The sequence below is a fragment of the Oryctolagus cuniculus genome, chromosome 17 (assembly GCF_964237555.1).
Source record: "Oryctolagus cuniculus chromosome 17, mOryCun1.1, whole genome shotgun sequence".
NCBI lineage: Eukaryota > Metazoa > Chordata > Mammalia > Lagomorpha > Leporidae > Oryctolagus > Oryctolagus cuniculus.
The window spans coordinates 34221189-34248622 of record NC_091448.1 but is presented as its reverse complement, the minus strand read 5'-3'; the positions used below and the strand labels follow the sequence as shown (position 1 = coordinate 34248622).

At 41.4% G+C, this 27434-nt stretch overlaps 1 protein-coding gene and 1 pseudogene across 2 annotated transcripts in view; both read right to left on the bottom strand.

Moving 5' to 3' along the window:
- Positions 1-14859, bottom strand: part of LOC127484380 (large ribosomal subunit protein uL13-like) — a 69277-nt pseudogene extending 54418 nt beyond the window's left edge.
- Positions 1-27434, bottom strand: part of PPM1E (protein phosphatase, Mg2+/Mn2+ dependent 1E) — a 190118-nt gene that overhangs the window by 85627 nt on the left and 77057 nt on the right. The gene's annotated exons all lie outside the window — the stretch shown is intronic.

The window sequence follows — 27434 nt, the reverse complement described above, 5'->3', positions numbered from 1 at the left end:
GGTTCCTGGTTTTGGCTTGGGCCAGCTCTGGCTGTTGCGGGAATTTGGAGGAGTGAACCAATGGATGGAAGATTTCTCTGTTGGTCTTTTAAGTGAAAATAAATAAACTTTATTTTAAAAAGCAAAAATTCCATAAACCATATGTTTCTTTATATAATAACTATGTAAATACACAGAAAAAAATTTGGAATGAAACATTGCTGTAGGGACTTCTGGAGAGGGTAGTAAGATAGAAAAAGAAAGGGTTGAAAGAGAACATTTTGCTTTTTATTGCATATATTTCTAATTTTTAGAGATCTTTTGAATGAAAATGTTACATATTACATTTGAGGGTAAGCTTTAAAACAAAGGGAAGATGTGAAAAGGAAAATAAAAAGAATTGGTACCATCTCTGGACAAGTAGTTAGTATTACTCTCAGGATCTCAAAAACAAAGCACAACTGGGAGAAGTGTTGTGGGGCAGCAGGTTAAGCTACAGCTTGAAACACCAGCAATCCATATCAGAGTGGCAGTTCGAGTCATGGTTCTGATCCAGCTTTCTAGTAACACATATGGGAAAGCAGCATATGATGGCCAGTTTGTGTCCTGGTTGCTCCATTTCTGATACAGCTCCCTGCTAATGACCTGGTAAAAGTAGCAGAAGATGGCCCAAGTGTTTGAGCCCCTGCTACCCACATGAAAGACACAGATGAAGTTCCTGGCTTAGGCCTGGCCCAATCCTGGCCCTTGCAACCATCCATGGACAAAACCAACCAGCGGACAGAAGATCTTTGTCTCTAGCTCTGCAACTCTTTCAAAATAAATAAAGTCTAAAAAAAAAAAAAAGAAGAAGAAGAAGAAAAAAAGTCAGCAGGGCCAACACTGTGGCTTAGCGGGTAAAACCATCGCCTGCAATACCAGCATCCCATGGGGTACCAGTTTGGCTTGGGAAAGCAGCAAAAGATGGCCAAGTGCTTGGGCCTCTGCACCCACATGGGAGACCCAGAAGAAGCACCTGGCTCTTGGCTCTGGACCAGCCCAGCTGCAGCCATTGCAGCTAATTGGGGAGTAAACCAGTGGATGGATGGAAGACCTCTTTGTAACTGACTCTCAAATAAATAAATTAAAAAAAAAAAAAAAAAGATGGTGCAGATGTACTGACATCCTTGTTTTTTTTCCTCCTCCTAATTCTTACTAGCTTTATCTCATCTCACAGGTCTCCTCTCTGATAAACTCTTCCCTATCCTACCACCACCAAATTCCTGTGAACAAAACCAAAATATTTCTTCCCAAAATAAAAAGAACTGTTGAACTAAAGACAATTAATATGCAGAGGAGCTCTCTGCAGTCTGTTTGCCCAAAAGCAGAACAGTACTTAACAAAGACAATGGTTTTTCTAACCTCCCCCACTTCCTGTCTAAAGACAGGACATCAGTCTCCTTTAGAACTATTATCAGTACAGAGACAGACTCAGAGAATATGGGAGCAGACTTTACTCCATTAGTTCATTTCTAGTAACTTATATTTTTTTTTCCCATAGGAAAATATTCCTTCTTGCCTTATGGAAACTTGGGATTGCTTACCTTTGTCTTGTCAATTCTCTAAAATTTATTGTTTCTTGTCAAGGATGATATATAAGCCAGACTCCAAGGTATTACTTTGATTGTCTTGCAAATTGAGGTTTCTCCTGCATGATGTGCATTGCCCTCATTAATAAACTTATGTTTTCTCTCATTAGTCTGGTTTCTTAGGATATAGGAGGCTGTTTCAACTATGGATTTATAACTCAACTACAGGTTGAGGATATTATTTAAAATTCTCCTTTAACCTGTATTAGCCACAGTGTTAGTAATGACTAAACTAAAACAGACTTAATTACAGTACCTTTCAGATAAGGTACTAAATATAGTTCTTTGTTCTGCCAACTGTGATTGTCCACGAATCACAGGAATATTTAAAAAAAGATGCAAAAGATTCTATTAAGGGCCAGCGCCGTGGCTCACTAGGCTAATCCTCCGCCTTGCGGCGCCGGCACACCAGGTTCTAGTCCCGGTCGGGGTGCCGGATTCTGTCCCGGTCGCTCCTCTTCCAGGCCAGCTCTCTGCTATGGCCCGGGAGTGCAGTGGAGGATGGCCCAAGTGCTTGGGCCCTGCACCCCATGGGAGACCAGGATAAGCACCTGGCTCCTGCCATTGGATCAGCGTGGTGCGCCGGCCGCAGTGCGCCAGCGGCAGCCATTGGAGGGTGAACCAATGGCAAAGGAAGACCTTTCTCTCTGTCTCTCTCTCTCACTGTCTACTCTGCCTGTCCAAAACAACAACAACAACAAAAAAGATTCTATTAAAATATGTGCAAGTGAAGTAGCCAGGCATACTGGTTAAAATTGATCAGATTTGTGAACTGGAAGACCACGCCCCTGTGTGACCTCATGCTCCTACCTGATGCCTTTGCCACACTCCTGTGTGGCCTCATTCCCCTACCTGGCCACACGGGGGTGCCCACCAGCCAATCAGGTTAATTAACCACTCCCCTTTGGAGTGGGTTAAAAGCCTAGGGCACAGTGTGCCCACCCTGCTCTTCTTCCCTGGCCTCTTGCCAGGACAGGGCTTGCTGTAGCCCCACGCCTCCAGGGTGCATGGCCTTCAGGCCATGTGCTCTAGGCTTCCTGGCCTAGATGCTCATCCATGTGGCTGGTTCCTGGTGCTTGGTATGAACCCCTATTCACCTCTCTCCCCTAAATAAGCTCTCACTCTCTTATGCACCTTGCTTACTAAATAAAAGCTTAAAACGTACCATGCTGCCTCGTTTATCTGTGCCAGTATTTAGAATTCTTCTCTAAATATTAGGCAAGAACCCTCTCGGGCTTATTAATATTGGGGATTTAGTAATAAGCCCGTGGTGAAATCGTAAGGCACCCCAAATTCCAGTAACGCATGTGGCACCCCGGATAGCATTTCTAGGGAACTTTAAGGGGCCACATTTCAGGGTAAATATTACGGGGTCTTTTCCGATTTCACAAGGACCTAAGCATTTTTATGTAGGTATTTATAAAACTGAGATAATTTATATTTGGAGAATTGTACTTTTAGCACAGTAGACTCTGTTCTGCCATACAGATCTCAAAATGGCAGTTATCTGAAGCACTGAGTCTTACAAGTATAATATATACTGTACACACTCATTTTGAAACAAAAAAGCAGTACTTCTAACCCCCCCCCCCAAAAAAAAAAAAAAAAAGAGGCCAGAGTTGTGATGCAGTGGGTAATACCTTCACAGAAACCTAGCATCCCATAAGTGCCAATTTGTGTCCCAGGAATGGCCTGGGAAGAGCAGTGGAAAATGGCCCAAGTGTTTGAGGCCCTACAACCCAAGTGAGAAACCCAGAGGGAGACCTGGATAAAGCTCCTGGTTCTTGGCTTTGGCCAGCCTCAGCCACTGTGGCTATTTGGGAAATGAAACTGTGAATGGAACACTTTCACTCTTTCTCTCTCTGTGACTGACTTTCAAAATAAATAAATCTTTTTTAAAAAGTGAAGAAAAGATAAAAATAAATTTGAAATTACCTACACTTTCAGCCAAGATCAACAGTAAACCCTCTGAGACTCACTTTTTCACATATTCCTTAATGTATCGATTCCTGCTTTCTCTAGACTTTTTGCCTAAACCCTTCTTTTTCTTTCCTCAAGAGAACTAGAAGCCTAATGTTAATTAAACTAATTAATACTGACAAAAAGATGTTAGGTTTTTGGATACAGAATATACAGCTAATTGGTTACTGAGTTATTTGATGAGTCATGTTCTACTTCTCAAATTCATCAAAACATGTTCATTTACTAACTGAAAAGAACATAGATTATAGTCTTTCAAATCATCTGTTTTTGTGTTCATTATGAGACAAGCAGAGGGCAATTCCATTGTTTTCAGAAATAACCATTTTGTGAGTTTGATGGACATAAAGCAAGTTCATAAGAGAAGGAAGAAAGGAATGGGGAGGGAAGTGAAGTGGGAGGGAGGAGGATAAATGGTACTTAAGTTTTATCTTCATTACTTTTACATAAAATATTTAAATTTTAAAGTTTCTCAAATGAAACATTTAAAAAGCTGTAGGAATTCAAATATAATCCTCAACACAGATGACCAATTTCCTTTGATAGGCTCTATAGGAAATTACAATGTGGGGAGTTTCCAAAAGTGACCGGTAAAACTTTCTCCCTTAAACTTTTAAAAGTTTTAGTCATCCAGTTAGTCACTGGGAAAATGTACAAAGACTCTCCAAGATATTCCTAACTATGTTCTCACTAATTTCTCAAGAGTCACATAAGAAAACTTTTGAAAAAAGTTTTATTTGAAAGAGTTACAGAGTGAGAGAGAGCGAGCGAGAGAGCTCTTCAATCTGCTGATCCCCAAGTGGCCACCAGTGACGAGGACTAGGCCAGGCCAAAGCCAGAAGCTTCATTCAGGTTTCCCTTGTGTGTGGCAGAGACCCAAACACTTGACCATCTTCTGCTGCTTTTCCCAGGATATTAGCAGGGAGCTGGATTTGAAGTGGAACAGCTGGGACATGAACTGGGACCAACATGGGATGCTGGCACTGCAGGCGGCAGCTTTACTAGTTATGTCACAATGCCAGCCCCAAAAACACACTTTTTTTTTACTTTTAAATATTTTATTTATTTATTTGAGAGGTAGAGTCAACAGACAGGGAGAGGGCTTCCATCCTCTGGTTCATTCCCCAAATGGCCACAACAGCCAGAGTTGGGCTGATCCGAAACCGGGAGCCAAGAGCTTCCTCTGAGTTTCCCACTCGGGTGCAGGGGTCCAAAAGCTTGGGCCATCTTCCACTGCTTTCCCAGGCCATAGCGGAGAGCTGGATCAGAAGAGGAGCAGCCAGCCAGTGCCGTGGCTCACTTGGTTAATCCTCTGCCTGCGGTGCTGACATCCCATATGGGCGCCGGGTTCTAGTCCCGGTTGTTCCTCTTCCAGTCCAACTCTGCTGTGGCCCAGGAAGGCAGTGGAGGATGGCCCAAGTGCTTGGGCTCCTGCACCTGCATGGGAGACCAGGAGGAAACACCTGGCTCCTGGCTTCGGATCGGTGTAGTTCCGGCCGTAGCGGCCATTTTGGGGGTGAACCAACGGAAGGAAGACCTTTATCTCTGTCTCTCCCTCTCTCTCTCTCACTGTCTAACTCTGTCAAATAAATTTAAAAAAAAAGAAGAAGAAGAGGAGCAGCTGGGACTAGAACCAGTGCCCATATGGGATGCTGGCGCTGCAGGCTAAGGATTAACCTGTTGCATCATAGCACCAACCCCCAGAACATACTTTTTAAAATCTTTTATTGGAGCCAGCATTCTGGCAACAATGGGTTAGACTACACTTGCAACACTGGCATCCCCATACCAGAGTGTTAGCTATAGTCCCAGCTGCTCTGCTTCTGATCCAGCTTCCTGCTGATGTGCCCGCAAAAGCAGCAAAAGGTGGCGCAATTGGGTCTCTGCCACTTGCGTGGGAGACTGAGCTCCTAACTCCTGGATTCGGCCTAGCCCAGACCCAGCTGTTAGCAGCCATCTGGGGAGTGAACCAGCAGATGAAGATCTCTTTCTCTCTCTGTCCTTCCCATTCAGTCACTCTGTCCTTCAAATAAATCAATATAATAAATAAATAACGCTTAAACAATTAGTTTATTTGAGAGGCAGAGAAAGAAAGACAATTAGAGAGCTCCCATTCACTGTTCTCTCTTCCAAAGCCCACAGTGGCCAAATCTAGGCCAAACTGAAGCTGGAAGCTGAGAACTCAACCCAGGACTCCAATGCAGGTGTCAGAGACCCAACTTCTTGAGCCATCACAGCTGCCTTCTAGGGTGTGCATTAGCAGGAAGTTGATTCAGCAGCAGTTAGGTCTTGAACCAAGCACTCTAATATGGGATACAAGTGTCTTAACTGTTAGGCCAAATACTTCCCCCAGCACACATTTTTATTATAACTGGTATCTCCTGAGATCTAGAATCTACTTCTACCTGAGTAATGGCATCCTGACATAGATGTCCATGAACATTTCTGCATAATTCATCTTACACTCAGACATGAAATATTATTTTCATTTGGGAGAATTTTTGTTTAGAATCTTGACACAAGTCTCAAAGTTATATAATCAACCATAAAATTATGAAATATAAACAATTTTTTTGTTCTCCTATGGTGAGAGTTCAGATATACAAATGGACAATGAATAAACCATACTTGAAGACTGACACATTGGCACATAATCTCTCAATCTATAATCCAAATCATACTCAGTAGCAATTGGCTAAAAACAGTTAGGATCTGATCAGTGACTGTCACCTCCCTGCTACCCCACTTTTTGTTTTTTTGCTCCCAAACCTGCCTCCCATCCCAGAAGCTTTCAACTTCTGGTCAACCACAGAAAGCCAAACATGAATATGTTCCCCAGATTAATTACCTAAAAAGCCCTACTTCAGCTAACAACAGTCAGGATTTTATCAGCATCTGAGCTCTCCACTGTACCACTTTAGCCTCCATCCTGGAAGCTTTCAACTTAGAGTCAATCAGAGAAAACCAAACATTAGCATATTCCCCAAATCAATTACCTAACATGTCCTACTTCCAGTTAGCTGCTCTTTAGTTCAGCACGACAACCTCCAATCAGAGCATACCTAACTTCTCTTTTTTTCAGCATAAAACTTGCCTATATCACTTTAAGTCTACCAAATCCAAGTGATGGTAGCTCACTTCCTTCTTAGAAGCAAGATTTGAATAAGAATCCTTGTTCTCATGTGGGTAGTCTTTCTTTACTTACACAGAAGGGTAAAAATCATGAAAAAGAAAGTTAACACTAGGAGATTTTATTATAATCCAATCAAGATTGCACTTTAGTCTTACCATTTCTACCTAGCCATTGTTCTGTTTTTCAGTCAGCCAATGTGAACCAATTTGCTTCTTTTCCACTGCCTGAAAAAAAAATTTTATATCCTCTTTCAATGTTTGGTATTTCACATTCAAATTGGTATAGTTTGCTTCTTGGGAACTGTAATCATTTGAAAACAATATCTAAAGAAAATACTGTGCTATATTTTAGAAAAAACAATAATGCTTATGGTTTAACATAGAACAAAATACACTTAGTACAATAAAATATCTTCTGTCATTTTGTGAATATATCTGCAGAAAATGATTCTTAGCTTTTACATATACATGCATGTTTTTTCAAGATTTATTTTTTATTTTATTTGAAAGGCAGCATGAGAGAGAGAAGGGGAGACAGAGAGAGAGATAAAATCTTCCACCTGCCTGTTCACTCCCCAAATGTCCATAACAGCCAGGGCTGGGCCACAGTGAAGCCAGGAGCCTAGAACACTATCTGGGTCTCCCATACCGGTGGCAGGAGCCCAAATACTTGGGTGATCCTATGCTGCTTTCCCATATGCATTAGCAAGGAGCCAGTTTGGAAAGCGAACAGCTAGGACTCAGTGCCACAAGTGGAGGCTTAACCCACTGCACTACAATGCTGGCCCTCTTAACTTTTTTTTTTTTTTATTTAAAAAATTACTTATGGTCACAAAACACAGGAAGTCTCAAGGGCAATGTCTGTGGTTGCCCATCCTTCCAGTCTGAGCACACTAAATATTATTTTTTTAAAAGATGTATTTATTATTTATTTGAGAGGCACAGTTACAGAGAGAGGGAGGAAGAGAGAGAGAAGTCTTCCATCCACTGGTTCACTCCCCAAATGGCCACGAGGGCCAGAACTGGGCTGGTCCAAAGCCAGGAGCCAGGAACTTCTTCCAGGTCACCCACATAGGTGCAGGGGCCCAAGCAACTGGGCCATTTTCTGCTGCCTTCCACAGGTCATTAGTACCGAGCTGGATTGAAAGTAGAGCAGCTGGGCGCCCACATGGGATGCCAGTGCTGCAGGCAGAAGCTTAACCTATTATACCACAGTGTCAGGCCCCTATAAATACCCTTTGTACACTAGGCTCATAGTGCCCCAACATTTTCTCCCATTTTAACAGCTGCAAAGTACAGGAGACCAGCTGGAAAGCTGAGCCACAGACCCCGCCACACACACTTAGCAGGTGGGGGCTCCCATCCACTCCCGCAAATCTTTTTAAAATAATCATAAATAGGCCACAGATCAACCATGTCTGCACAGCCCTTAGGAGCTGTGCACTGTAGGGAAGGCCTCCAATAGGAGCAGTGACTAAGGCCCTCTTTTGCCCCCATCTTTCTGGGGCCCAGACTCCAGGGTGGCAATGGATGAATGACAGACCAGGCTAAGCATGAAGAATAAAGTCTTTATTGGGCTCATACCAAGAGTCCATGAGTCTTGGGAACCTCTGTGAATTTGTTAATTTTCTTCTCCATGTTCTTTTCTGCTTGTTCCCGCAGCCTCATGAGCTGCTTTTTCTTCAGGTAATGGATCTTGGCCTTCTCCTTCCTCTTTTCCCCCAGCAGGCTGACACTGCCTGGCAGTTGCAGTCAAGCTCATGAACAAGCTCAAGGCAAGCAAGCTTTCTCATAGGCTTCAGACATACAACCTTGAGGGCTGCAGGACCTACCATCTGCTTTTTCTTTTCATAGGGTAGCAGGATCCCATTGAATATCGTGAGGCAGTTCAGGACAGACTGGCCCCACTGGGTCTTATGGGGAAACATGCCTTGCACAGTTCGCCAATATCTGCAGCTGAGGGCCTGCAAGTGGCAGGGCCCGGGAGGGGTTGGTGTTCATCTGCTTGCAAAGGAAGACCCTGTAATTCCACTTATTTCTGTAGAAACTGCCAGAAATGTTGATGTCCTCGCAGCACAGAACCACTACCATCTGGCATAGCAGTATCTGCTTGGCCATGATGGCTTCCAGGTGGCCCAAGAGACGGCCTCTGCCAGCCAGGACCAGGACCTGCCCCTTTGCCATCCTTGGCAGCCACCTGAGCCCCCTCAAATTTTTTTTTTTTTTTTAAGATTTATTTATTTATTTATTTTGAAAGGCAGAGATAGAGAAAGAGAGACAGATCTTCCACCCACTGGTTCACTTTCCAAATTGGCCACGTAGCTGGGACTTGACTGGCACCCATATGGGATGCCAGCACTGCAGGTGGAGGTTTAACCTCAAATGCCACAGTGCTGGAATGCCACCCCCCACCCTCAACCTTTATACTGAAGAAATAAATTAGTGGCTGGTATGTGGCAAGTAGATTATGCTGCTGCTTGGAACACTGGCATTCCAAATCAGAGTACTGGTTCTAGTCTCCTAGCAGCCTGCTTTCAATCCAGCAGCCTGCTGATACATCTGGGAAGGCAGAAAATGCCAGAAGATGGGGTCCCTGCCACTCATTTGAGAGACCAGGATGGAGTTCCCAGGTTCTGGCTTTGGCCTGGCCCAGATCTGGCTGTGAGGGCCATTTGGGGAATGAATCAACAGATGGAAGATCTCTTTCTGCCTTTAAACAATGTAATTTTAAAAACAAAGAAATCATACCAACTTATAGGTATGAAAATTTACCTGTAGCAAATTATCTATGATTCTATGATGCAATAATTTATGTAAACGTCAGGGTTTTTTTTTTTTTTTTTTTTTTGGATAGGCAGAGTTAGACAGTGAGAGAGACAAAGAGAAAGGTCTTCCTTCTGTTGGTTCACCCCCCAAATGGCCGCTACGGTTGGCGCACTGCGGCCGGTGTGCTGCACCAATCCAAAGCCAGGAGCCAGGTATTTCCTTCTGGTCTCCCATGCGGGTGCAGGGCCCAAGCACTTGGGCTATCCTCCACTGCCTTCCTGGGCCACAGTGGAGTGCTGGACTGGAAGAGGAGCAACCGGGACAGAATCCGGCGCCCCAACCTGGACTAGAACCCGGGGTGCTCGCAACGCAGGCGGAGGATTAGCCTAGTGAGCCCCAGCACCGGCCTGTAAACATCAGTTTTGACAAGGATGTGGAGAAATTAAAATCCTGTGCACTGTTAGGAATGTAAAATGGTATGGCTGCTGTAGAAAACAGTACAGTGGTCCCTGAAAAAGTTACAAACAGAATTACAAGGGTGAGTATTTAACCAGCACTTAAGATGCTCTCATCCTATACTGGAGTACCTGGATTCTGACTCCAGCTTCCTGCTAATATAGACCCCTGCAGACAAAAGTGATGCCTCAAGTAACTGGGATCCCTATATTCCTGTGAGACACCTGAACTGAATTTGTGGCTTTCGGCTTTGGACCCGCCCCATCCTGGCCATTGTGTGAATTTGCAGAGTGCAACAGTAGAATCCAGATCTCTCTCCACTTCTCAAATCAATCAATCCACTCACTACATTGCTGTCAGTGATGTGATTTTAAAAAGAGAATTATCAAATGATCCAGCAACTATACTTCTGGATATATAATATCCAGATTGAAGGCAGAACCATGAAGAGCTACACATATACCTACTTTAATATTGGCATTATTTACAACTGCTAAAAAATGGAAACCAAGTGAGCATTGACAAATGAATGGATAGGCAAAATGTGGTACATATATGAGTATATAATAGAATATTACTTAGCCTTCATAATGAAAGAAATTCTCAGGATATTTTGCTAAGTGAAATATTATTCTGAGTTACAAAAAGATACATATTGTATGATTCCACTTACATGAAGCACTTATAGTGAAAATCACAGACACAGAGGGATGTGCATTTGGTCTAGCAGTTAAGATACCACTTAGGGTACTCCAATTCTGTATCAGAGTGCCTAGATTTGATTCCCAGCTCTGGTCCCAATTCCAGCTTCTTGCTAATGCAGACTCTTAGAGGCAGCAGGTTAACAAGACCTTGTCCTTGGGCAAATAGCAGTTGTTAGGAGCCATATGATATACCCAGAAGCCAAACATTCTCACTCAGGAAAGAATCAAAGGGGTCACAAGTAACCTAAACAGAAGACAAAGACCAGCCACACTGAAGCAGAAGAAAACATGAATTGGGAATAATCAAGTAAAACCTTTCTTTCGTGTCTACTCCTATACATAAACATTTGTAAATTCCAAGATTAAATAAAAGAGGGAAGTCTTAGAAAATTTTATAGAAATTGATCACTTGGAATAGTGAGATGGCATTGGTACATGCCACCCTGATGGGATTGAATTGGAATCCCCTGTTATGTTTTTAACTCTACCATTTGGGGCAAGTCAGCTTGAGCATGTCCCAAATTATACATCTCTTCCCTCTCTTATTCCCACTCTTATGTTTAACAGGGATCACATTTCAGTTAATTTTTAACACTTAAGAATAACTGTGTATTAATTACAGAATTAAACCAGTCATATTAAGTAGAACAGACAAAAAAACTACTAAGAGGGATAATGTATTAAGTTGTTCATTAACAGTCAGGGCTATGCTGATCAAGTCACCGTTTCCCATAGTGTCCATTTCACTTCAGGGGGTTTCCTTTTTGGTGTTCAGTCAATTGTCACCGATCAGGGAGAACATATGGTATTTGTCCCTTTGGGACTGGCTTATTTCACTCAGCATGATGTGTTCCAGATTCCTCCATTTTGTTGCAAATGACTGGATTTCGTTGTTTCTTACTGCGGTATAGTATTCTAAAGAGTACATATCCCATAATTTCTTTATCCAGTCTACCGTTGATGGGCATTTAGGTTGGTTCCAGGTCTTAGCTATTGTGAATTGAGCTGCAATAAACATTAGGCTGCAGACCGCTTTTTTGTTTGCCAATTTAAATTCCTTTGGGTAAATTCCAAGGGGTGGGATGGCTGGGTCGAACGGTAGGGTTATCTTCAGGTTTCTGAGGGATCTCCAGACTGACTTCCATAGTGGCCTGACCAGTTTGCATTCCCACCAACAGTGGGTTAGTGTCCCTTTTTCCCCAATTCAGTTCACAATTGATCATAATGAAAGGACTAAGAGTCAAAGGGAGCACATAAACAAGTCTAGTACCTGCTAACACTAACCGATGGAATAAATAAAGGGGAGAGTGATCCAACATGGGAAGTGAGATACTCAGCAGACTCATAGAATGGCAGATGTCCTAAATAGCACTCTGGCCTCAGAATCAGCCCTAAAGGCATTCGGATCTGGCTGAAAAGCCCATGAGAGTATTTCAGGCATGGAAAGCCAAGACACTCTGGCAAAAGATCTCTGTGAGTGAGATCCCAGTGGAAAGAACAGGTCTTCAAAGAAGGAGGTACCTTTCTCTGAAGGGAGGAGAGAACCTCCACTTTGACTATGACCTTGTCTAAACAAGATAAGAATCGGAGAACTCAGAGGGCTTCCATAGCCTTGGAAACTCATGACTGGAGCATAGGGAGACTACTGATGCCATAGACAGGAGTGTCAATTGGTAAAGTCAACAACAGGAGTCACTGTGCACTTACTCCTCATGTAGGATCTCTGTCCTTAATGTGCTGTGTATTGAGATTTAATGCTATAACGAGTACTCAAACAATATATTTCACTTTGTGTTTCTATGGGGGTGCGAACTGTTGAAATCTTTACTTAATGTATACTAAACTGATCCTCTGTAAAAAAAAAAAAAAAAAAAAAAAGAAAGAAAAGAAAAGAAAAAGAAAAAAAAATTATCAACTCCCAACTTGACTCTCACTGGGATTAAACATGACAATAGGTCTGATCTGATTTCATCATCATTTAAAAAAATCATCTATTATTTTTCACTTTATGTTTCTGTGTGGGAGCAAACTGTTGAAATCCTTACTTAATGTATACTAAGCTGATCTTCTGTATATTAAGATAATCAAAAATGAATCTTGATGTGAATGGAAGGGGAGAGGGAGTGGGAAAGGGGAGGGTAGTGGGTGGGAGGGACGGTATGTGGGGGAAGCCATTGTAATCCATAAATCGTACTTTGGAAATTTATATTCATTAAATAAAAGTTAAAAAAAAAGAAAATTTTATAGAAATTAATTCATAATATCAAATCTCCAAAATGAATTCGGATGAAAGAATTCAACGTATTTATAAATACAGACATTGCTTGTTAATTTTTAATCTCTGTAGTAAACAAAATTCTCTTATACTGGGGACAACAGCATTGTGGCATATCAAGTAAAGCTGCCTCCTGCAATACCAGCATCCCATATGGTCACTGGTTCTATTTCTGGCTGCTACCTTCTGATCCAGATCCCTGCTAATGTACCTGGAAAAGCTGTGGAGGATAGCACAAGTGCTTGGGCCCCTGCACCTCCGTGGGAGACCCAGATGAAGCTCCTGGCTCCTGGCTTAGGTCTGGCCCAGCCCTGGCCATTGTGGTCATTTGGGAAGTGACCAGCAGATGAAAGATCTCTCTCTGTGTCTCTTCCCCTCTCTTTCTGTAACTCTGCCTTTCAAATAAATAAAATATATGAATCTTTTAAAAAAATTCTCAGGGCCGACACCGTGATGCAGTAGGTTAATCCTCCGCTTGTAGCACCAGCATCTCATATGGGCACCAGTTCTAGTCCCGGTTGCTCCTCTTCCAATCCAGTTCTCTGCTATGGCCTGGGAAAGCAGCAGAAGATGGCCCAAGTGCTTGGGCCCCTGCACCCACATGAGAGACCAGGAAGAAGCACCTGGCTCCTGGCTTCGGATTAGCGCAGCTCCAGCCATTGTAGTCATTTGGGGAGTGAACCAATGGAAAGAAGACCTTTCTCTCTGTCTTTCCATCTCACTGTCTGTAACTCTAGCTCTCAAATAAATAAATAAAATATTTTTTAAAAATTCTCTTAAACCTCAACTTGGGGCTTACAGAAAGTAAAATAACAGTTGGAACACATTTTTCTAAAAAGTAGTATTATAGTTCTTATAAACTGAATCCATCTCCATTACTTAATTGTATATGACATACAGGAAAATAAAAATGTTGTAACAGAAACTTTTAAGAATCTACCTAAAATAAACACTTATAAAGCAAAACCTGCCCCTCCTTTGAAGGTCAGACATGTTTATTCATATTATTTTCTTAAAGCTTTATTTATTTAATTATTAAAGAATTATAGAGGAGGGGGACACAGAGAGAGAGACACAGAGAGATCCCATCAACTGGTTCACTCCCCAAGTCTCTAAAGCCCAGGACTGAGCCAGGCTAAGCTGAACGGAAGCCAAGAACTTCATCTAGGTTTCCCAAGTGGATGGCAGGGGCTCAAGCACTTGGGCCATCTTCCACTGCTTCTCCCAGGCCATGAGCAGGCAGCTGTGTCAGAAGTGGAGCAACCAGGACATGAACTGGCACCCATAGGGGATGCTGGCATTGCAGGCAGCAGCTTAACTTGCCACACCACACTGGTCCCTATTATTTTACAATTTTTATTTATTTAAGAGGCAGAGAGATGGAGACAGTGAATGACAAAGACGAAGTGCCTCTTGAGACTAGTAGTTAAAACACTGAGTAAGACATCTATGTCCCACATAGGAGTACTGGTATTGATACCTAGCTGTAGCTCCTGATGAAGTCCTGGCTCCTGGCTTCGGCCTGGCCCAGCCCTGACCACTGCAGCCACTTGGGGAGTGAACCAGTGGATGGAAGATCTCTCACTCACTCCCTCTAATTCTGACTTTCAAATAAATAAATAAATAAATCTTCTCATAAAATCTAATGTATAGGGGCCGGCGCTATGGCACAACATGTTAACATCCTGGCCTGAATGCCAGCATCCCATATGGCCACTGGTTCGAGAACTGGCTGCTCCACTTCTGATCCAGCTCTCTGCTATGCCCTGGGAAAGCAGTAGAAGATGACCCAAGTCCTTGGGCCCCTGCACCCACGTGGGAGACCTAGAAGAAGCTCCTGGCTCCAGGCTTCCGATTGGCACAGCTCCGACCGTTGCAGCCAATCGGGGAGTGAAGTAGCGGATAGAAGACCTCTCTTTCTCTCTCTCTCTCTCCCTCCCTCCCTCCCTCCCTCCCTACTTGCTCTCCTTTCTATGTATAACTCTGTCTTTCAAATAAATAAATTTTAAAAATATGTAATGTATGTAAGTGAAATGTTTATTTTCCATTCAATTATTGTTTATAGTTGTTGTCTATATTCCCACTAAACCAGGGTCTTTTTGCTTTTTACTTGTTAAACTTCTTATTCAGTAAAGTATTAAGCCTTTTTACTGCAATGTCATTTTTTAAAAGACTTATTTATTTGAAAGTCAGAGTTACAAAGAGAAAGGAGAGGCAAGGAGAGAGCGAGAGATGTCTTCCTTCGATCCGCTGGTTCATTCCCCAATTGGCCGTAATGGCTGGAGCTGTGCTGATCTGAAGCCAGGAGCCTCTTCTGGGTCTCCCACATGGGTACAGGGGCCCAAGGACTTGGGCCATCTTCTACTGCTTTCCCAGGCCATAGCAGAGAGCTGGATTGGAAGTGGGGCAACCGGGACTCGAACTGGAGCCCAACTGGGATGCCGGCACTGCAGGTGGTGGCTTTACCCACTACGCCACAGCGCCGGCGCCTGTAATATCACTTTAAAATATGTTATCTCAAAGACTAAAAAAAAGGGAGAAGGAAAGAGGGTGGGGAGAAAGGGGGAAAGAAGGAAGAGAATATCATTATGTTCTTAGAATTGTATCTACAAATCACATTCAATCTGTTAAAAACTGAAAATAAAATAACAAAAATGTATAATATAAAAAAATCAAAATAAAGGCAAACAAAAAAGAAAAGTATCAAAGTCATGAAAGGAAAAGAAAGGCTAAGAGGCACTGGAAAAGACTAATAAGAAACAATAACTAAATGACATATGGAATATTTTGGGACAGAAAAGGGTGTAAATACCTGGGTACCTGCCATCCATGTGGGAGACCCAAATGGAGTTCCTGGCACCTGGGTTCAGCCTGGGCCAACCTTAGCCACTAGGGTCTCCCAAGTAGGTGGCACAGACTTCAGTACTTGAGCTATCATATGCTGCTTCCCATGCCCATGAGCAGGATCAGAAGTGGAGAGGCCAGGACTCAAACTGGTATTTTTTTTTTTTTTGACAGGCAGAGTGTCGCTCCCCCTCTTCGCGGAGGAACGACACAGGACCCTGCGCTGTTCTTTTGTCTGCTCGGCCCTTCCCGGGTTTGCTGCTGGTTCTTCCCGGGTTGGCTACCGTCCCTTCCACCTCTGTGGAAGGGCGATTCCCCCTGCCACTTTCCCCACTTCCGCGGGGGAGCGGCACACCGCCGGCCGGCTCTTTCGGGGGCTGCTCAGATGTTCCTCAGGTGTTCCTGGTGCATGTTGTCTCTCTCCTCCTTTATAGTCCTACAGTTTATTGGTTGAACTGGAGGCAGCTGTGTAGAAGCTGTTTCCTCCTCTCCCAGTGCCATATTGTGGGAGAGCAGATGCATAGAATAAGTCTTAATTCCAGTAACTTAGTGTAGTCCGAGTTGCTCCCAGTTGCTCCCCACACAGAGTGGACAGTGAGAGAGAGAGACAGAGAGAAAGGTCTTCCTTCGCCGTTGGTTCACCCTCAATGGCTGCCGTGCTGCGGCCAGCGCACCGCGCTGATCCGATGGCAGGAGCCAGGTACTTGTCCTGGTCTCCCATGGGGTGCAGGGCCCAAGCACTTGGGCCATCCTCCACTGCACTCCTGGGCCACAGCAGAGAGCTGGCCTGAAAGAGGGGCAACCAGGACGGAATCTGGTGCCCCGACCGGGACTAGAACCCGGTGTGCCGGCACCGCAAGGCAGAGGATTAGCCTAGTGAGCCGCAGCGCCAGCCTCAAACTGGTATTCTGATATGAGATGAAGGTATCCCAAGTGGCAGCTTAACCTGATGTACCATAATGCTGGCCCCAACAAAATATTTTGTGTATATGGAGAAGCTGATTCTAAACTTTAAATGCAAAGGCAAAGGAGCTAGAAAGTATAAAGAAAAATAAAAGGAATTACACTACCCTTTTAAAGATTCACCATGTAGATAATAGTAATTACCTATTGGTACTAGGAACAGATATAAACACAGAAAAAGTCTACTTATACAGGCAACTAATTTTTTAAAGACTTATTTATTATTTTATTTGAAAGTCAGAGTTGCAGAGAGGCAGAGGCAGAGAGAAAGGCCTCCATCTGCTGGTTCACTCCTCAAATGGCCACAATGGCCAGTGCTAGGTCAAGCCAAAGCCAGGAGCTGGAGTTTCATCTGGGTCTTTCACATGGGTACAGGGGGCAAAGGACTTGGGCCATCTTCCACTGCTTTCCCAGGCACATTAGCAGGGAGCTGGATGGGAAGTGAAATATCCTGGACTCGAACCAGCACCCATATAGGATGCTGGCACTTCAGGTTTCCGCTTCACCCAACACACCAGAGCACTGGCCCCACAGACAACTAATGTTTAAAGTAAGTATAAAAGTAATTAAATCTTTTTAACAAATGATGTTGGAAAAAAAGATGATGTTGGCAAAAAAAAAAAAAAAAAAAAGAACTTCAACGTAAATCTCACAACTTACACCAAAATTAACTGGAAATGAATCATAGACTTTTTGAGGAAAAACAAACCATTTCCTCCATTGTTCCCAAATCACAATCAACACAGAAGATTTCTGTGTCCTCACAAAATACAAGGATCCCTGTTCTCCTACCTCAGCAAGTAAGCACTCAATTCTGCAAACACCAGGTGGGTGTCCTCTAATTCAATTCAGTTCTGACACTATCAGATTCTAGGATTGAGGGCTCAAGTCCCCTAGACTACCCCCTCCACTTTAAATGCCAGCTGCAAGTGTCTGGTTGTTTTATTTGAGCTTCTAACCAACTGGCTATTAATCAGGATTTCCATAACTCCCCCCTTGGGTTTAATTAATATTCTAGAACAGCTAACATAACTCAGGGAAACATTTATATGTCTACCAGCTTATTATAAAGTATTTTACAAAGGTTATAAAGAGATGCATAAGGTGAGTTAGGGGAGGAGAAAGAACTTCCAAGCCCTCTCTAGGATTGCCACCATCCAGGAACCTCCCCATGTTCAGCTATCCAAAAGCTCCCTGAACCTTATCCTTTTGAGATTTTATGAATGACTCATTACATATGCATGACTGACTAAATATGGCCACTGGTGATCAACTTAACCTTCGGTCCCTCTCCCCTCCTAGTAAGTTGGGATATAGCAAAAGCAGTAATAAGAGGAAGATTTATAGCCATCAATGCCTATATTAAAAACCCAAAAAGATCTCAAACAACTTATCAATACACCTCAAGAAACTAGGGGAAAAAAATCAAAACCAAAATTGGTAGAATGAAAGTAATAATAAAATTCAGAGCATAAATAAATGACAGAGATCTAAAAAGACACAAAAATATCAATTAAAAGAAGAGCTAGTTCTTTGAAAGGATAAACAAAATTGTTAAACACTTAACTAGACTAACCAGGAAAAAAAAGTGAAGGTCAAATACAAAGAAGAGATGAAAATGGAGACATTAAGACTGACACACAGAAATACAAAAGAATGGAGCTGGTACTGCAGGTTAAACTATCTCCTTCAATGCAAGCATCCCATGTTAAGTGCTGGCTTGAATCCTGACTGCCTTACTACTGTGGCACAACTGATTTAGCTCCCCACTACTGGGCCTGGGAAAGCAGCAGAAGATGGCTCAAATGCTTGGGCACTTGCCACCCATGTGGAGCTCTGGGCTATTGGCTTGGCTTGGCCCAGCCCCAGCCATTGCAGCCATTTGGGGAGTGAACCAGGGGATTGAAAATCTCTGTCTCTCTCTGTCTCTGTCTCTCTGTCTCTCTCCCCCTCCCTCCTTCCTTCCCTCCTTCTTTCTGTTTCTGTAATTCTTCCTTTCAAATCAATCAATCTCTAAAAGAAATAAAATAAGGAAAGAAAGGAGGGAGGGAGGGAGAAAGGGAGAGAGGGAGGGAAACAGACAAAATGCTGTTGGAGATTACTATGAATAATTATATGGCAACAAATTTGAAAACCCAGAGAAATGCACAAATTATTGGACACCTATATCTTACTAAGACTGAATCATGAGGAAAGAGAATTTTCTAAACAGACCAATAATACCAAGACTGATTCTGTGATAAAATATCTCCCTGGGGTTGGCACTGTGGTGCAGCGGGTTAAAGCCCCAACCTGCAGTGCTGGCATCCCATATGGGCACTGGTTCGAGTTCTAGCTGCTCTACTTCTGATCCAGCTCCCTGTTAATTCACCTGGGAAAGCAACAGAGGATGGCCCAAGTTCTTGGGCCCTGCATTCATGTGGGAGACCCAGAAGAAGCTCCTGGCTCCTGCTTCAGATTGGCTCAGGCCCGGCAATTGTGGTCATTTGGGGAGTGAATCAGCAGATGGAAGACCTCTTTCTCTCTGTCTCTACCTCTCTGTTACTCTTTCAAATAAAAAAAAAATCTTAAACAAAAAAAATTCCCATTAAAGAAAAGTCCTGGAACAGAGAGCCTCACTGGTAAATTCTACTAAACTTTTAAAGGAGAATTAACATCAATTATTCTTAAATTATTTCAAAAAATATATCAAAAATGAGAGAGAATTCTTCCAAATTTGTTCTAACAGGCCAAACTAAAACCAGACAAGGGAACACACAAAAAAAGAAAAGCCTATAGGTCATAATTTTTGTTGAACACATATATAAAAATCATCAACAAAATACTTGCAAATTGAATCCAACAGCACATTAGAAAGATCATTCATTGTGATCAAGTGGGATTCATAAGGGATGTTAGGATGGTTCAACATATGCAAAAAAATAAATGTAATTCCCTACATCAACAGAATAAAGCGTAAAAATCATATTATCCCAACAAATACAGCAAAGGCATTTGATAAAATTCAAGGGGATAAAATCTGACTAAATTAGGTATAAAAGAAATAAATATACCTCAACATAATAAAGGCCATGTATAACAAGCCAACAACTAACATCATGAATGGGGAAAAGTTCAAGGCTTTATAAGATATAGAACAAGACAAGAATGCCCACTTTCATCACTTTTATTCAACATAGTACTGGAGATTGTGGCTAGAGCAATTAGGCAAGAGAAAGAAAGAAAGGGAATCTACATTGGAAAGGGGGAAGTCAAACTGTCATTGTCTGCAGATGACATGATCTTATATATAGAAAACTCCAAACATTACACCAAACAGTTGTTAGACCTAATAAACAAATTCAGCAAAGTTGCAAGGTCAATGTAAAAAAATCAAGAGCACTGTTACATACCAACAATGATTCTTATAAAAAAGAAATCAAAAAGCAATCACATTTCCAATAGCTGAAATAGAAATAAAATATCTGCAAGTAAATTTAACCAAGGAAGTGGAAGAGCTGTACAATGAAAACTGTAAATCATTGATGAAAGAAATTGAAGAGAGCACAAAGAAATGGAAAGACATCCCATGTTCATGGATTGCAAGAGTCAATATTGCTAAACTGTGCATATTACCCAAAGCAATGCAATTCCCAGTGAAATCCCAATAACAGGGGCCAGTGCTGTGGCATAGTGGATGAAGCTGTCACCTGCAATGCCAGCATCCCATATGGGCGTCAGTTCACGACCCAGTTGTTCCACTGCCAATCCAGCTCCCTGCTGCAGCCATTTTGGGAGTGAACTAGTGGATGGAAGATCTTTCTCTCTGTCTCTCCCTCTCTTTATAGCTCTGCTTTTTAAGTAAACAAATTTAAAAAGAGAGAGAGAAAAAAAATCTTAAAAAAGAAAGAAATCCCAATTACATTTTTCACAGAAGCAGAAAAAAAAAATAAAGCTAGTAAAATTCGTATGGAGGGCTAGCATTGTGATGTAGCAGGTAAAGCTGCCACCTCCAATGGCAGCTGCTCCATTTCCAATCCAGTTTACTACTAGTGGCATGGAAAAACAACAGAAGACGGCCCAGGTGTTTGGGCCTGTCATCCATGTGGGAGACCCAGATGAAGCTCCTGGATCCTGGCTTTGGCATGGTCCAGCCCTGGTTGTTGCAAGCATCTGGAGAATGAAGAAGATGGAAGAGATATCTCTCTTTTTCTGTACCTCTAACTTTCAAATAAGTAAATAAATTTTTTTAAAAAAGTGTATAGAATTGAGGCCAGCACTGTGGTGCAGCGGGTTAAAGCCCCAGCCTACAGTGTCAGCATCCCATATGGGTGCTGGTTTGGAGTCCTGGATGCTCTACCTCTGATCCAGATCCTTGCTAATGTGCCTAGAAAGCAGTTTCATTCCCATGGGACACCCAGAAGAAGCTCCTGGCTCCTGGTTTTGGATCAGCTCAGCTCTAGCCATTGCAGGCATTTGGGGAGTGAACCCGTGGATGGTTCACTCTGTAACTCTTTCAAATAAGTAAATCTTTTTAAAAATTGCATAGAATTATGAAAGACTCCAAATATCCAAAGTAATCTCAAGCAAAAAAGAACAAAACAGGAGCATTATAGTACCTGACTAAAATACATTACAGGGGCCAGCATTGCAGTGTAGCAAGTAAAGCCTCAGCCTACAATGCCAGCATCCCATATATGTCCCAGATGCTCCACTTCTGATCCAGCTGCCTGCTAATGACCTGGGAAAACCAGAAAAGTGGCCCAAGTGTCCAGGCCCTTGCTACACCCATGTGAGAGATCCAGATGAAACTCTTGGCTCCTGGCTTCAGCTTGGCTCAGCTCTGGCCATTGTGACCATCTGGGAAGTGAATCAGTAAATGGAAGATCTCTCTCCATCTCTCTCTCTGTAACTCTTTCAAATAAATAAATAAATAAATAAATCTTCTACAAATAAATAAATTTTCTACAGTAATCAAAATAGCATGGTGCTGCATAAAACCAGATTCATGGATCAACAGAAGAGAATAAAGAAGACTCTAGAAGTAAACCCACAGATGAACAGCTGATATTTGACAAAGGTGCTAAGAACATTCATTGGAAAAAAGGACAGGCAAATGGTGCTGGAAAAAACTGAATAATCACACGAAGAAGAATAAAACTAGATTCCTACCTCACCATGTACAAAATCAACTCTAAATGGATGGAAGACCTAAATGTGAGGCCTGAAATACTGAGATTATTAGAAGAAATCATTGGGAAAACACTTCACAATACTGCCATAGTAAGGATTTTCTATAAAAGCACAGGAAATAGAAGTAAAACAGATAAATGGGATTTCCTCAAAATAAATTACTTTTGTACAGCAAAGGAAATAATCATCAGAATAAAGAAATAACCTATGGAATGGGAGAAAATATTTGCAAGCTATATATCTGACAAGGGTTAATGTCTAGATCATAGAAGGAACCCAAACAACTCATGGTGGGAATGTAAATTAGTACAGCCATTGTGGAGAATAAGATGGAGGAGCCTCAAAACACCAAAAATAGATCTAACATTTGATCCAGCAATTCCATTCCTGTATATACATACATACATATATAAATACATATACATACATATATATATATATATATATATATCTATCTCCAAGGGAAATGAAATCCATCTATCAAGAAGACATCTGTACTTCCATGTTTATTATAGCATTATTCACAATAGCCAAACAACCTAAGTGCTGGAAACAACCTAAGTGTTCATACACCAATGAATGAATAAAGGAAATGTGATACATATATACAATGGAATATTACTCAGCCATAAAAAGGATGAAATCTTTTCACTTTCAACAACATGAATAAAATTTGAGGTCATTATGTTAAATTAAGTAAGAACAGAAAGACAAATATCACATAATCTCATTCATTTGTGGAATCTAAAAACTAGGTGATCTCATAGAAATTAAAAAAATAATGGTGGTTTAACAGAGGCTGGGGAAGAAAATAGGGAGAATAAGGAAAGGTTGATTGACAGTTATAGCTAGACAGGAATAGGAAAATCTGGGGTTCTAGTGCACAATAGGATGATTATAGATAATATCTATTTCTCTATTTTAAAAACATAGAAAATAGGATTTTAGATGCTTTCATTATAAAGATTTGGTGCTTAAAAGGATAAATACATTTACCCTTATTGGATATTATGCAATGTATATATTTAATGAAACATCACATAGCACCCCATAAATATGCATAATTTTTATATGTCTCTTAAAAATTTTTTAAAAATGAAGGCAGAAACTAAGAAAGAAAAATATATGAAGCCAAGAAACTTAGGTTCTAAAGAGAAAGCAAAAGCAACTCTATGATGATGGCAAAGCTACAGAAAGGCAGCTCTACAGCAGAGTTGGTAAGCACACAGTCCAGATTCCAACAGGTGGCTACAAGGTTCCAGGACAGAAGTTGTTAAAGAGAAAAGAAAAAAAATACCCAAGGATTAATATTATCAACTATATTAATATTATTAGTAGTAATATTATATAATATTATTATATATTATATTATATTATAATAATATTATTAACTATATTAATATTATTAACTATACTGAGAATGTGTTTTACAGTTCCATTACAGTTTGGAAAAGATACAAAGAAAGGTACAAAGAAAACTATGCAAATAGGTAATTATTAACTACAAGAAAAACAATCAGTTGTACAAGAAAATTTAACCACAGTATATAATGGCTCAGAGGTAAAAAAGATATTCATGTAATTCAAATAACATAAACATTACTTTGTTCAGCTGTGGTATAATTATATTGGGAATATGTTGGGGAGGCAAATGGTAGCAGAAGTTGACTACAATTGTGAATTCTTTATCGTCCAGAGACAGAAACAGTTTATGTCTATAATTGAAAAAGCTAGAGGCCAGCGCTGCGGCTCAATAGGCTAATCCTCCACCTAGCGGCGCCAGCACACCGAGTTCTAGTCCCTATTGGGGTGCCGGATTCTGTCCTGGTTGCCCCTCTTCCAGGCCAGCTCTCTGCTGTGGCCCGGGAAGGCAGTGGAGGATGGCCCAAGTGCTTGGGCCCTGCACCCCATGGGAGACCAGGAGAAGCACCTGGCTCCTGCCTTCGGATCAGCGCGGTGCACCGGCCGCAGCGCGCCAACCACGGCAGCCATTGGAGGGTGAACCAACGGTAGAGGAAGACCTTTCTCTCTGTCTCTCTCTCTCTCACTGTCCACTCTGCCTGTCAAAAAAAAAAAGAAAAGAAAAAAAAAAAAAGAAAAAGCTAGAAACATTCTCTGGAGACAGAGCAGAGATGTACTAGGAGAAACAATTTAAATAATTAAAAATATTTGCCTCTAAGGAAGACTTTAGGACAGAGAAGAATCAAAAAGAGTAAAAAAATACTTTTATTATAATTAAGATACAGTATATAGTATTACAGTTTACTACTTCACTTTAAAATGTATATGTATTACATTGAATAAAACTTTTTTTAAACTTATAGATTCTAATATCCTACTCCTGGGTCTACTATGTAATAGAATATCTAAAGATATGCATTTATTTTGGTATTAAAAGACTATAACTGGTTAGTTTTAGGTGGATAAAGCAGTAGTATAGGGTTATAGATTTAAAGCCCACTGCAGGATTTGCCATATTTCATAGACTCAAAAATTTGCCCTGAATACTAGTCAGCAGATTTAAACAAGTATGTAACTCATTACAAAGAAGAATTTAAAAGAATATTTATTTATAAAAGTTAATTTTTCTTTATTTGGAAGGAAAAGTGAAAGAGAGAAAGAGAAACACTTTTTCATCTTCACTTCAAGGACTTGGCCAAGCTGACATGACACTCAATCTGGGTATCCCATGTGGGTAGCAGGGACCACTGCCAAGTATTTTAGCCATCATATTAACAGAAAGTTGGATCAGAAGTAGAGGCAGGACTCAAACCCAGGCCCTCCAATGCGGAATGTGGGCATCCCAAGCAGCAGCTTAAACTGCTGTGCCACATTAGCCCCAAGAAATAATATTTAAATGGGTGAGCACAATCCATCACTACTGCCAGGAAACTTCCTTAAAAATATGTAAGAAGAAAACAGATGATAATTTAGTAACAGAATCTTCGTATATTGAGGAAAGTTATACTGATAAGTTAAAGCTAATTTCTTTCTTGCAATCTAAAATGATAGACAGTAAGCAATCATACTGTATAATGCGATTAAATGTACATGTAATATACTCTCTCCCTTCAATATAGCTTATCTTTGAAGTTCCGCTGAATTTTTGTTGCCATAACAACCTCAGTAAACCCTTTATTGCTGTAGATATCTGTAGCTATTTATAAATGTAACAGCTGGATCTGTCCAGTAAATTTCTTTTATAAAATTTCAAAGCAGTTTTCACTTTCTCTGAATAAACCTGATAAAATGTCAGGGACAACTATGCCAAAACTATAATTTCTGTGTAGTATAAACTACATAAAGCAGAGAATGGAAAAATATTTCATTTTTATTGTGTTGTCCCCTGAAGAAATAGCACTGTTAATACAAAGCTTCCTAAATTACCAATTTTTTCTAAATTGAAATATGTTCAGATATTTTAAATGAACTTCTCTCCATAGTTACACAATGCAATACACAAAGAAACAAACACTGGCATTTATATAAAACATCAGCAGCAGCTAAAGCAACCTACATTCATTAAGAAAAACAGTATATCTTATAATTGGATCTTTCTTTTCAAAATGATTGTTTTGATTCCATTAAAACCAGCAATAATTAGATGGAGAAATGTCTGTCTTAGAAGAGATTATAACAAAAGATTCATTCTGTTGCATGTAGCAACTGACTAGCAGCTTCTCAGACAGCACTGTGATCATGTACAGGATCTCAGAAAGGATTGGCTCAACAGATCATTCAGATTAAGCCTGATACAGTTAAGAGAAAAAATTTTAAATTATCTAAAAATAAATTTGACTGATAATTGCTACACACATTTCCTACCTTTGATTGATATTATCACCTTTGTGTTCATTTTTTTTAAAGATTTATTTTATTTATTTGAAAGAGTTACAGAGAGAGAGAGAGAGAGAGAGAGAGAGGGGTCTTCCATCCTCTGGTTCACTCCCTAGATGGCCACAATGGCCGGAGCTGCACTGATCTGAAGCCAGGAGCCAGGAGCTTCTTCTAGGTCTCCCACGTGGATGCAGGGGCCCAAGGACTTGGGCCTTCTTCCACTGCCTTTCCAAGCCACAGCAGAGAGCTGGATTGGAAGAGGAGCAGCCAGAACTAGAACCGGCGCCTATATGGGATGCTGGTGCTTCAGGCCAGGGCTTTAACCCACTGCGCCACAGCGCCAGCCCCTATGTTCATTTTTCAAACCTTTTCCCCAACTATAACCCATAGTTTAACAGCATATATAATATCCTATACATCAATATATTGGAGGAAAATCCACTAATTTGTATGTAAATTAAATCTCAGGGTCAGCTCTGTGGTGTAGCAGATAAAAGCCACCACCTGCAACGCCAGCATCCGATATGGCCACCAGTTAAGAGTCCCAGCTGCTCCATTTCCAATCCAGCTCCCTGCAAAAAAGCAGCGCAAGATGGCTCCAAGGGCTTGGGGTCCGGCACCTGCATGGGAGACCAGAATAAGCTCCTGGCTCCTGGCTTCCAATTGGCCCAGCTGCAGCCATTGTGGCCATTTGGGGAGTGAACCAGCAGATGGAAGACCTCTCTCTCTGTAACTCTGCCTTTCAAATAAATAAACAAGTATTTTTAAATTAATAAATACAATTTATACTTAAAATTAAATCTCACATTTTACTTATTTATTTGAAATGTACAGTGATGGGGGAAAGGGATAGGGGAGGGAGGGAGAGAGGAGGGGAGAGAGAGATATCGCCCATCTGCTTACTCTCCACATGGCCACAACAACCAAGGGTGGACCATGCTGAAGAAGCCAGGAGCCAGATCCCATCAGGGTCTCCGATGTGAGTAGCAGAAACTCAAGTACTCGAACTTTTATTTTATTTTATTTTATTTTATGAGAGAGAGAGAGAGAAATTGATTGATTTTCTTCCACCTGCTAATTCACTCATCAAATGGCTGCAGGAGCCAAACCAAAACTGGGAACTCCATCTGAGTCTTCCATGTGGAAGGCAGGAGCCAAAGCACTTGGACCATCATGCACTACGTTCCAGGATACATTAGCAGAAAGCTAGCTGGATTGAAAGCAGAGCAGCCAGGACTTCAACTGGCATCTGATATGGGATGAGGAAATCCCAAGTATCAGCTTCACCTGCCAACATCCACTCTGATCTAATCTTAGTGCTTAGTTTTACAAAGGTTTTATAATAATGAAGGAACATATAAAAAAAATCAAATCAATAGCCAAAAAAAAACCCCAGTCCTTAACAAGTCATCCCAATAGCATACAGCAATGTTATTTCCAAATTTTAAATAACTATAGATGCCTAACAACCACTTTTCTGTATTTTTTAGTTTTATTTATTTGACAGGTAGAGTTATAGACAGTGAGAGAGAGACAGACAGAGAGAAAGGTCTTCCTTCCGTTGGTTCACTCCCCAAATGGCTGCCACGGCCAGCGCTGCACCGATCTGAAGCCAGGAGCTTCCTCCTGGTCTCCCAAGCAGGTGCAGGGGCCCAAGCACTTGGGCCATCCTCCACTGCCCTCCCGGGCCACAGCAGA